At 39.8% G+C, this 12,060-nt stretch overlaps 1 protein-coding gene across 3 annotated transcripts in view; it reads left to right on the top strand.

Annotated features, from left to right (window-relative positions):
- Positions 1-12,060, top strand: part of MACROD2 (mono-ADP ribosylhydrolase 2) — an 839,235-nt gene that overhangs the window by 376,396 nt on the left and 450,779 nt on the right. The window lies entirely within an intron of this gene.

Raw genomic sequence — 12,060 nt, 5'->3', positions numbered from 1 at the left:
TGCTGCCACAAGTGTTTAAAACTTACTCTGAAAAGTGTGGAAAGCAATGCAGAGTTGGTGTTAACTGAAACGTTTCTGATTGATTAAGTACCAGCTCATGCCATTTTATGCCCTGTTATAAACTGCAGGTCCAGAACTGTTCCTGAATGTAGGAATCAGTGGGTGGCTAACACGAGCTGTTTCTGTTTGGCCTGTGACATAGTTACTGCTGAGGTCTATGTAATGCAGCAGGTGATGACAAGCAGGCTTTATAACATCTTTTGAAACAGAATCAAGCCACTAAATGACAAGTGAAAGTGACAGGGTGAAAATTGGAAGTTGTATTAGAAGTAAAATGAGGGCAGCTCAGATGGGGAGTGATGGCGATCCTTTCTGGGTGACATAAGAATTTGACCCTCTGTGGATTTTTTACTGCATATGTGAGGTAACCCGGAGAGGAGGTACCTGTGTCACTGTAAATCAGCTCCCCCACTTACATCTCATTACCTGGCCACCTTTCACTTTTAAATTATTTGACCTGCCATGGTTAATGAATAGACCATATAGTGATGTTGGTTTGGTGTGACATTTTTGGTGGTGGGTTGGCTATTGAATTAATTGCAGTGAAGGAAAATAAAAACAATTATTTCCATAAAATCCCCACATTTTCTATCCCTTGTATCTTGAGTTGATTGGTGATACCCTTGTCAATATTTATGACCTCCGTATTTAAGTTAGGAAATATTAGGTAAAGCTGATGATTTGGGAGAAAAATCACAATGCAAATTAATTGTGACTTCTTAATGTTGCTGTCTGAGGAAAGACACAACATTTTGTTTTTACAAAATTCTACCTAGAATGAAAAAATAACATCTGCACGATAGAAACCCAGTGCAGCATAATGCCACCTTATTACTAGGTGTGCTACTCTGCTTACAGGTTATTGTCAATATATGGCGTCTACTGGCATGGAAGGTTTTGTTTGTCACGGGAACAAACAAAATGATTGCTCCTCTTTTTTCCTGATTGCTGAGTTCTTTTAGCTAAAAGCTTTTTTATCCTGGAGTAGTGATTCTCTCTTTTCTCTCTCTGAGAACACTAATATTGCAAGAGTTACATTCACCCAGGTGAGGGAAGGGCAGCTCAAGGCCCAACAAGCTACTTAAAGCCATGACAGTGTCCAGCATACAAGAAGTGTCTTCATTGCTTTGGGGGGGGGGAAAGCAGGGAGGTTAGCAATAGCGGAATCATTTCTTTGTAAACAGGCTGAAAATGTGGAGGTGAGAACGCAAAGGTTGAGGTAATGCATGGGAATCCGTCTGTGGAATATGCATTGGTGCCTTCAGCTGCTGGGGGATTGCTCATCACTGGGGGGAGGATGTTCCTGATAGACACATTGAAAGAGCAGGCAAGAGCCATGGGAAGGCATGGGCTGATTATTGATAGAACCGCACGGTGCCTCTTCCTCTGCAGCTTTCTTAAAATGCTGTTGTAGGAAATGACTGCTGCTTTGCAGATGACTGCCTGTGCTGCCGCTTTCCTCGTGGTTGCTATCAGTCTGCATCCATGTGTGCCCCTATGAGATCAAGTGTGTCTGAATGTGTGACTGTACAAATTATATCTTGCAAGTTTTGCTCCCCTAAGTCCAGAATTAACTGTCATTACTCAATTAACAATTGGAACACATAGGTAAGATTCCAAGATTCTCTTCAAAGACTGATACATAAAGTGACTTCCTTCTCCTGCTATAAAAAACAACAATTAGCATTCTAATAAATTAGTTTGGTGGAATTTATTGCAACACGATAGCCTTTGATATTTGTAAAGTCAGCATCAGCTTCTGATACGCTGAATCACTGAATGTTATTGTGAAATCCTTTTTTGGATGTTTGCATGGACTCTTGTCTTTGTATTACAGCATTGGCCACTGCCTTAATAAAAAGTTGTTGAAGCAATCAAGGCAAATGATAAGGATCGTCCATCTCCAGCAGAATGTTAATTGTCTGTCTCCAGCATGATGCTATCACACTTTTGTTCCGGAGTCAGTGCTATATTGAATTTGGATTACATTTTCATTTAATATGATATTTTTTTTAATTTTTGAATGTATTTTTTTTTAACACAATTGAAAAACAAAAAAAAAGTCCCACACTTCTGTGCCTCAGACAAATCATAATGCTGCCACTGACTTTATGAGAATGGCATTCTTTGAGAAGGTTTTAAGCTGAAATGGGGCTTTCAGATGGTTTGCATTAGTTATCCTCAAGGGAATGCATTTCCTAAGGGGGAAACTACAGTTAAACTGATGTTTTGTGAGATTTTGTACTGATGTCAAACTTCGTTCTGCTGCATGAAGTAACACAATTAAAACACCAAAATAGCAGAACAGAAGCAGCGGAACTTTGTTGAACTTGTAGATGTTTCCACATAGGTGATTAAAATTTGATAGGAGTGCTTGAGGCATGTCCATGTGAGATGTGAGAAAAACAAGCCTTAAGCAAGTTAGCAATTTCCCTCCAAAGGGTTTTATCCAGAGAAAAGAAGGCAGTATTTATGTGCAACAGCAGCTGGGTGTTTTTAGAATGACTTTTTGTACAGTAAGACCCTGCACCATTAGAGAACAGATACGAATCAGATAAGGTAATGGTTTGTCCCATGTGTGTGAAGCTGCCTCCCAGGATAAAATTACAATTTCTTTCCTTCTAAACGTGGTACTCATTTGGGAGTAAATTAATTAAGATTCGTTCTGCAGCCGTAACGTGGTGAGGCACTCGGGGTCTCCATGTAAAACTTGTTGGTACATCAGAAAAATAAAACCTTTTTTTTTTTTTTCTAGTGGTTCTGGAGCTGTTACACGATATTTAAATAAATGACTTAATTCCATGTTCAAAATACCCAAAGGTATAATATCGTGTTATTGTTGTTAACTCAGGTGGCAGCAGTTCACAAGCTCTTTCCTCGTCTGAGAGCCTTTTCTCATGAGACAGGAGGATGGTCTGTGTGCTGTGCCCTACCTAGTTTACTGTTTTATCCTTATTTGTGACTCGAACAAATAAAGATGAACACAACCCGTGTAAGTCAAACAGACACAAATGCCTCACTTGGCGTTCCTCGCTTGGCATTCCTCCAGCGATCTTTACTGATAGACAGGATGGATGGGGGGTTTTTCTCAGTGGGAACATGATACGGATTGCTTAGTTATTCTGTACATGCTGGAAAACTGGGTGGTTTCCCTGTTCCTCTTTGAGTGGAGATCAAAAATTCATGCAGCAGAAAGGTTAAGACTGCCAGTAATTGAAACACTCAGTTTCGACAGCAGAATTGCATGTGAGCTTTCCAGTGAATTGTAGACGATCCATGACTTGATGTCTGCATCTGTTTAAGCACAATTACTTTCTATGCTTATTTGAGTTATCCTGTCATTTTCTGTTGAAGTGTTTTTCTGCTCTAAAATGAGCCTAATTGCAAAACCATTTCATGTAACAATATTGAATGTAAAGGTATGTGTTTCTGCATAGCTGTTCCTGTGTGTGAATTCCTCGCGATGTTATCTCATTGGGGTGGAAGGAGAATGAAGAGCTGAATCTTTTAAAAATGCAAGTGAATGCTTTTCTCAAGTAGTGATTATGAGGAATGAATATAGCTGGAGCTTAATCATAAACTTTTCCCTTTCCTGACAGTACTGACATTTAATTGTTTCTGCACAAATAGATGAATCATAGCTAATGATTTATTTTGATCGTTTATAGTGTTAATGCAAAACTAAGTCTCATGTATTTTGACCTCCAGATTAGCTGGACTGAAAGCCTAAAAGCTGCTGCTTTGCAGAACTGTGGCATTGCTCGACAAGCTGCCTCATTCAGCAGGATTCAGCCTGGGGTAACACGTCACTGGTGCACCCTGGGTGACTGCGTGCAAAAGGAGTGTACAGGACAATCCATCATCCAGGGGACATTTGCTAGCGCATAGTGCTGGAAGCTGAGTATTTAGTAACACTTCTCTTTCGTGTGAAGGTTTATCTGAGGCTCCTGTTACGTGTGAAATTCAGTAGGAGCCTGTGATCCCAGTGCATCTGATTCACATCCAGCATCTTAGTGGACCTAGTGGGCACCTGTACTCCTGGCTGCTCTCTGTTCCAAATATCCTCCATTTGAGCAAGAGGAGGAATGTGAAAGTGGGAAGGACTTGAACAACTTTACACGGAGGATGGAGAGTGGTGGTACTGCTCAGGATTATAACTTCAACTCTGATTTTCTTCCTCCCATTGCAACAAGGCATCTGTATTCTCTGCAGGGTGCTGCCGGCCTGCGGAAAGCTTTTGTTCCTGGAAACCATGAGGAAGTCAACAGATCATTTGGGAAATTGAAAAGGCAGCAGGGCTGGACTTGTGAGAACCTGTTTTCAAAGAAAAAAGAGTGTGGAAGGATGGGGAAGGGGAATGGTGGGAAGAACGTGAGGACGAACTTAGGCATACTTCCATCTGCAGTATGGTAAAGGTAATACTGCTGTGGTATCAGGTGCCACCAGCTGCCAGCCAGCAGTAACATCATATCTTTGCATCCATTTCATGTACAAAAGTCAGTTTGCAGATGGCTGGCACTTCAGGGGGGTCACTGGCAGTAGTGAAGAAGTAAGACTGAAGGTTTCTGGGCTGAGATTAGCTGTAGTCTTCTCTTATGCCCTAGCTTATTACACGATAGTACTGATGCAAATGTGGATAGTCTAACAGTATGTCAATTATTTTGTCTAGCAATCAGACTCTACATTTTGTGCTGCAGAAACAAATGCCTTTTTCAATTACTTTAATATGCTACATTCTTTAAATTAGATGGTCTATAGGCAGTATATAAACAGCACTCTCCAATATTATTTCAGAAAATGAATAGCATGTGTGTTCCCTCTGCTAATCTTCAAGAGAAACTGCCGAGTGACATAGGTTCTTGTTATTTGCTTCCATATGAACAGCTCAGAGCAAGTGTCCCTAAGAAATGCACACTGACTGCATTCTGGCTTGTGGAAGGCCATGTGTCTATTTGACATGTTCTCAGTGGAGAATTGCTTATCCATGCCCAATCCTGACTGGTTTCACCTTCCAAAAGAAACTAGCATAGGTCAAATGTTGGCAAGATGGATTGAAAAGTGTTTCCAGCTGATGGAAATGCTTTTGGTAACAAAGTGGAGGAATTTGAAATCTAATCTATTCTCAGTGGAAAAACAGCAAATAGTCCATGTTTCAACACTTACAAGCTATTCTAGTATCTGAAGTGCTGACACACGTGAGTTTTGCAAATGACAGATGCCAGGAATCAACTAATTTTGCATGAATGGTACAAGTACAAAATATCTTCTATAATAGACTGCGATGTGCCAAAAGAGCTTTCTTATTTACTAGTTCACTGCAGTGCTAATAGCCATGCTTGTACATGAGTGTCTCCAGACTCTTCCTTCTCCAGTTCTTGTGTTCATTGTCTTTGGCATCCTAATTTCTCATGTCTTTCCCTTCCTGAAGTTTTACTTTCCTTAGCATAGTTGAACTTTTCCATCCTTTATTTCAGTGTTGATTATTTCTGGCATTCATTTTTATCCCCTCTGAATGTATATTCACTCTTGCCTGTGTTGCTGGTACTTCTGGCTTTCTTCATAAGCAGTTCCTGTGGTGTCCAGAATTTCCTCTGCATGTGAGCTGAGGAGAAGGATGCTCCTGACTGGGCAAAGTCTATGTTATTCTTCCTTAATTTTGGTAGCTGTTTTTTTTTGTCTTCTATTCTCTCCATTTGTCTCTGACTGTAAGTGCAGTGTAAGTCAGAGTTAGGGCCAAGTGTGTGCTAGGTTTCCTGTTGAAATTCAGAATAATGATGGAGATGTGAGTCACAGACTGAGTAACACTTGGCACAACAGCAAAGGGAGAATGTATCTCTATTGTAATTTTCCTTTTACTTCTTCCAGTGCTTGTCCTTTTTCTCATCTTCTTTGTACCTCTCCTAACTCATATGTACAATTAACTGACACACATATTGTAGGCGGTCTTTAATTCAGCATAGCTGCTTTTTCATCTGCCTGAAACAGGACTCTTGTTAGGAATCTGAATTGTGCCCTTATCCACACCAAATACTTCTCTTAAGTGTAGCTGGAAGCTGCTTTGTGGATATGAAGGTGCCACTCAACGTCCAGCACAAAAAGAAACTGGAAAAAAACAGAGGGCCTGACCTGAGTAGGAGTGCAGAGCTGCTTTTCAGGGCTTAGCAGGGCTAATGAACCTCTTGTTCCCTCCCACCACCCTTGGCACATCACAGGTTTCTGAGTGCAACGGGCCTGTGTAAATTTCTAGCATAAATTCAGTACTAGATGAGGCAAGGAGTCTTTACAGCTGTTTTGTTGAAATCTTTTCAAATTTCATTTCCCCTGACCAGGGCAGTCAGCAGAGACAGATTTCTGTAATAAGGGAACAATCGTGTTTGACTGTCTGAGCAAATTCTTCCACTACCGATTGACTACTGAGATGAAGTGGAATTTCTAACAAATCCTGTTACAATGGGTCAAGCACCACGTCTGTGGTTGTGCTTATTTTTTGGAAGCCTTGGTAGGGATTTATTTTAACACAATCATTTTATAATGCTTGGAATATGTTCATACTTTGGATTGCTGCTGCTATGGATAATGGATGATTACTTAGTTAATGTTTGACGGCGGTTACAATGCACATCTCCCAAAGTTAAGTGTCCTTATGTCTTTATATGAGAACTGACCTTCAGGGACAGTAAACATATTGTTTGGCAACAAGTTAATTACAGACTTTATCTTCCAAAAACATTCATGTCACGGGTGGGATAATTAAGATGTCCTTGCAAGGGAAAAAAAAGTTCTTGAGTTATAGTAGCATTCCAAAGTAGGTGTTAGAAACCGAGGTCACACCAGTATTGCAGGGGCTGTGTGCTCACGTTGTTTTGTCTACATAATTCTCTTCAGGCTATAAAAATGAAAGATGGGCTTAACTGATGTGTATGGCAATATATTCTGTAAGTCTGTGAAAAAACAAAAGGATCTGGGTCTTGTAGGAGTATGATGGGCAGGCAGAACTGATTGTGTTTGGTTTACTGTGGGATTGATTGCTAGGGTTTATTTTGTTTTTCTCCCCTTTCCTCCTTCCAAGTCCCGAATCTTTTGTTAAATGGCTAGGATCGTGTTGGCCCTTTCTGATTTTGTAATGTGAACTTCATGGTGATAAATAGCTAATTATTTGCAATTGAATTAGGCCATGAATTTAAATATGACAGAAACAGATGTACCGGTGATTACCTTCAATGCATTGCTCGGGGGATCCACGTTTGACACAGTATAAATACATTCCTGAAATGTTATTTCTGAAATGGAATAGTACGGCTATTGAAGAATCTCATTGAGTGATTAGTGAATATCCTCCAGACCACTGCATCTCAGATATGGAGTGTGTTTTGTGTTCTGTTTTTCTCTGAAAATATTCAGGGAGAGAGGAGCTTTCACTGCTGGGAACTGAAGTTCTTGTTCAGGAGCATTGCATCTCGAAGCTGCAGGCGCATGGTTTCAGTCCAATTTTGATGTATTTTTTCATACTGTACATTCACAAGGGGGACACCAAGTGCTTTCCAAGTCCCCAGAGGGGCACAGTGTGGTGGGATAAAATTGTTGTCGGCAAAATTCCCACTGTATGCAATGCAATTTTGTAGATGGTACTTAAATGAGAGACTTTGTCAGCTGGCTGAATGACATACAGTGTGATGAAGCAGGTTAACTATCCCAACATGGCTTTGTGTTAACGTGGAACTGATAATGACTACACACTAATGTAATTTTGAGATTTGATTTGCAGTATCTTAAAACAACAACAAGAACAAGAAACAAATGAAAAAGAAAATCTCTCCATGTTCTTTTTCTCAAAATGTGATTCAGGAGATTGATAGGTCTGATAATCAGATAATCCTGAGCTACTGTTTTCAGTTTGTTTTTCTCTTTGGAAACCCGCAGCAGAAGCAAGCCATTCCATTTTTAATAGACAGTACAATTTTGGACAATCAAATACCTTCAGAATGGTCATTTTTTTTCTGCAGTGGAAGAAAAGGCTTACAACATTAACAAAGCATTCCCCAATTATAGCCAAGATACATGGCTGCTGGTGAGTCATACCTTGAAAAACAGCAGTGAGGTTATGAATGATTGAAACGTACTCTCTGAGACCTATTTCCATGAATAAATGTGTGGTTTGAATGATAATATTTAAGTAGCCCAACATTAGAAAACAATAGAAAAATGGAATCTAAGCATAAAGACTTTGATTGATGGAGCTGTGCCAATCATGTGTGATGTGGCACTGTTAAAATACCCGGATCTAGTTGATACATTAATACTGAGTGTGTCCAGGATGGGTTTATGCAAAGTGCAAGGCAACGGAGTAACACTTTGAAAATGGTTAATGCTGTGCCTGCCCATGGACTGTCTTGAAAGCTGAACGTTTTTATCTTTGATGTAGGCAAAGATTGTCTATAAATGGTTGGGCGTGATGCGCTGTTGCAAGATTCCTCCATTAGAGAATGGCACTGCGGTGTGATTCTTACTGTGCAAATGAGATCAGAGGTCCAGAGTTTCAGAAATTCAGCTCCAGATAGCATTGAAGTTATCAATGTTAATGACCATGCGAGACAGTTTTCTTCTGAGCAAACTGTTGGGTTTTTCATGGTTTTACTTTTTAAATCTATTTGCTTTTTTTTTTTTTTCTTTTTTTTTTTGTAAGCTTAGTGATTTATTTTGCTTGCGTTGTTTATTAGATTTACTTGTATGTCATAGTCAACATAAAATGGCTCAATTGAATTTCATTTGAGGTGATTTTTCTGCATAACTGTGTGCAAATAAGTATTCTGATAATGCTTTTCTTTTTAAATCAGCCTGTTTAATACTTGCTCCTGCCGTAGCTACATGGAAATGAGAGTCTTGCCCTATTTATAAAAATGAGCTTTTTAGCATCGTGAGTGAGGGGAGAAGAGAATTTTAGAGTTTTTGGAGTTTACTTTTCAATTAGTTGCCATTAGGGTTTGCTGGGGTTTACACATGTGAATGATATTCTCCTTTTAACAGGAAAATGCACAGTGAACTTCACAGGAATTTCTTTGTCTCGTAGCCCCTAGTGCTTCCTAACATTGTTAGAGTTCCCAGCACTTGACTTGGAGCTGAACAGGCCTCAGCTTTGTTGCATAGAAATTACATGCCTGCTGGTAGAACTGTATAGACTATTCCACTTCACGTGCATTCGGGCAGAAGGGACAGAAATTAATTTATGCAGGACTACAGTTATTTCTAATGTGACATTTACCCCAGAACCATGTTGAGATGTTAGCATTGGGGAAAAAAAAAATATATATATATATATATATATGTTTTGTTAATGCTACTCTGTACTCAATGCCTCACTGGTACTTGTTGCAGATGTTTCAGATTACTGGCAAAACTTTATTATCAGTGCTAATGTACAAATGCAGTAAGTTGACATATGGGTTGACCAAGCAACTACTGCAATATGTAATTAGGCTGGTGCCATGTGATACGTTGCCACTGATCCTACACAGCCTTTACGTGAAATTTTCCTGAGACTGAACTTATTTGCTGCGTTGTTCCCATTCCCAGAGTGGCTGCTGCCATTTTTGCAGGATTCCTGTGGGGTGATGTGAATGCTTTAAGGGAGCTCCACGTTATACAGCAGAAATACGTTTTCTTCCAGCTTTCCATGTAATATTCATGTTACTGGAAATAATAATCTCATTATAGAATTAGCGGTACATATATCTCTGTCTAATAAATCACATCCAAGTATATGGTGTTTATATTATAAATAATACATATCCTTCTATTACTGACTTTTACTACTGTTAAGCCATTTGAGAGCTCTGACATTGCCCAATTCCTAGCCTTGGTAAACAAAGATATTGTTTACAAAGATGTCGGCCTGCAAAGTAAGAAACTGGAATTTTAATGGATTCCTTCCAATAGCTGTCAGTTTCTTCCTCCGAGTTTGATAATTGAAAGGTTTGGTTGTTTTGTTTTTTTTTTTAAAAAAAAAGGAAGATGGTTTCAATTACCCAAAGCTAGCGGAATGTTTAACTACCCTTCTGCTATCAGTGGACTTGTTTACATTGGGATTTTGACTAAATTGAGATTGCACATATCCAGATGTTATCTGCCCGGGTGACTTTTTCATTTGCTTTGGCAAAGAATTTGATGGTATATTGCTACCATCTCTTTGTCAGTTTTCACTTTATGTATTGCAGGCTACACTCAGACTTTTCTTTTTTAAACATTTTCCACAGAATCATTAACTCCTAAGCTTCTGCTGCTCTTTTAAAACCCCCACTTTATGGTAGGCTCATCTGAGTCATGATTATACACAGGGAAAGTTCTCAGTTGTCCCTTACGTGTGACTGTACAGGCAACAGAGCAAATGCTGGGTTTATTTTTTAGATTTCGTAGCCTATGTATTTCAGTCTCCTGCACTTTGAGGATGTGATGGCCTTGCTCTAAGGCTAGATTGCAGCCACTTGCCCCATGTGTGAAACATACCATTCTTAGGTTGCTCAGGGGCAGCAGGGGAACCAGACTGGGGCTGAGAGATGCAAACTTGATCCTGACTGCAGCTTTTCTTTTTGGTTAACATGAAAAAAGCCGAAGTCCCAGACAAGCAAACCTCAAATCGAAAAGATTTCTTTCTCTGGTTGTTGTTCTTCGTCTCTGCTTTGCTGTGCTCAGGGTCAGTGGTGTGCCTGAAATACATCTACTCTGTTGCGCCCTTGTGTGAGATGGGAAAGGAAAAGCTCTGCACCGGAACCGCTCTCTCTTGCCAGCTCACACTGACCTGTTGTACCAGCATCTTCTGCACAGGAGCAAAGGCTCCTTTTTAAAGTAGCCCACAGCACAGTAATACTCCATGTAATATCAATGGGGAGTTAGAGGAAACATTGGCCAGGGCTACTTGGAAGAAGAGCTGTAGTTGTGAGAAAAAGGAATGACTGAACGAGAGGATCATTTAATTCATTATCGTAATGTCATTTTCTAGCATTGGTGGTGGTAGGGAGAGAAATGACCTGGGCTGGAAACCTGCTACACAGAATGTGCTTGGCTGAGAAGCAGATTGAATAGAGAATTACATTTTTTATGTCTTTAGAATGCTGAAGTGGGCAAATGCTCAAGCTCAGCAGTGATCAGGAGGAGTTGCAGCCAACAGAAACAGAGGCTTGAAAGTGTCAGATCCCAAACTCTATCCTAGAGAAGCTGTCTATTGATGACTTACTTTTTTACATTCGGCCCCCAGACCTCTGTGTTGCAAATTAAAGAGTTCACGTTTGCACTCACATGACTTCAGATGCGTACGTCTTAAGCTGGATCTGAATGGAGGTCCACTTATTAATGTTTATCCAGACATGGCTGGAGCAAATCCTCTTTACAGGCCTTTAAAACATGAGCTTTTTATTGTAAGGCTGGTTTATTTTAACTCCAGTATTTAGCCTCAGAAATCTGTTTGTGTGGGTTGTTGGGTTTTTTTTTTTCGTTTTTTTTCCCCCCTCTTGATTGCATTTTTAAAAATTTGAGGTTTTAAGTCAATAAAAGCAATGAAAATGTGTACGCTCTTTTGAACATATGCTCCAAACAAATCCATGTGTAACCATACACACTGGGATTGGAACCAAGCTGTTTTTAATTGTTGTTGATACTGTTGACTTTGGTAATGCCTGAAGACGAGCTTTGCTTGGTCAAGTAGAAACACGGAGATGCTTTTATAATCTAAGCAGGCAAGAGTAAGTGATTGCAGTAGAAGTTTGTGGTAAAATCCACGAATGGTTGATGTCAGAATGTGTCAGATCAGTTCCAGTTTGTTTGTTGGAAGGAGATGAGAAAAGGAGCAGAGGAATTGTTTATAAAGCTAAGAGATAACTGAAAGTAAACCTGATACTGACTGGGGAGAGTGTAACTGAGTGTAGAGCCGGGTCAGGGAGGGAATGTAAATGCCATACACAAAGTATGTATCAGCAGAGTATCAAGGAGAAGATATAAAAGAATTGATTC

The sequence above is a fragment of the Centrocercus urophasianus genome, unplaced genomic scaffold, assembly GCF_019232065.1.
Source record: "Centrocercus urophasianus isolate 14NV4802_14NV808 unplaced genomic scaffold, USGS_Curo_1.0 seq_10, whole genome shotgun sequence".
In the NCBI taxonomy this organism is placed as follows: Eukaryota; Metazoa; Chordata; class Aves; order Galliformes; family Phasianidae; genus Centrocercus; species Centrocercus urophasianus.
This window is presented reverse-complemented; position numbering and strand designations above follow the sequence as displayed.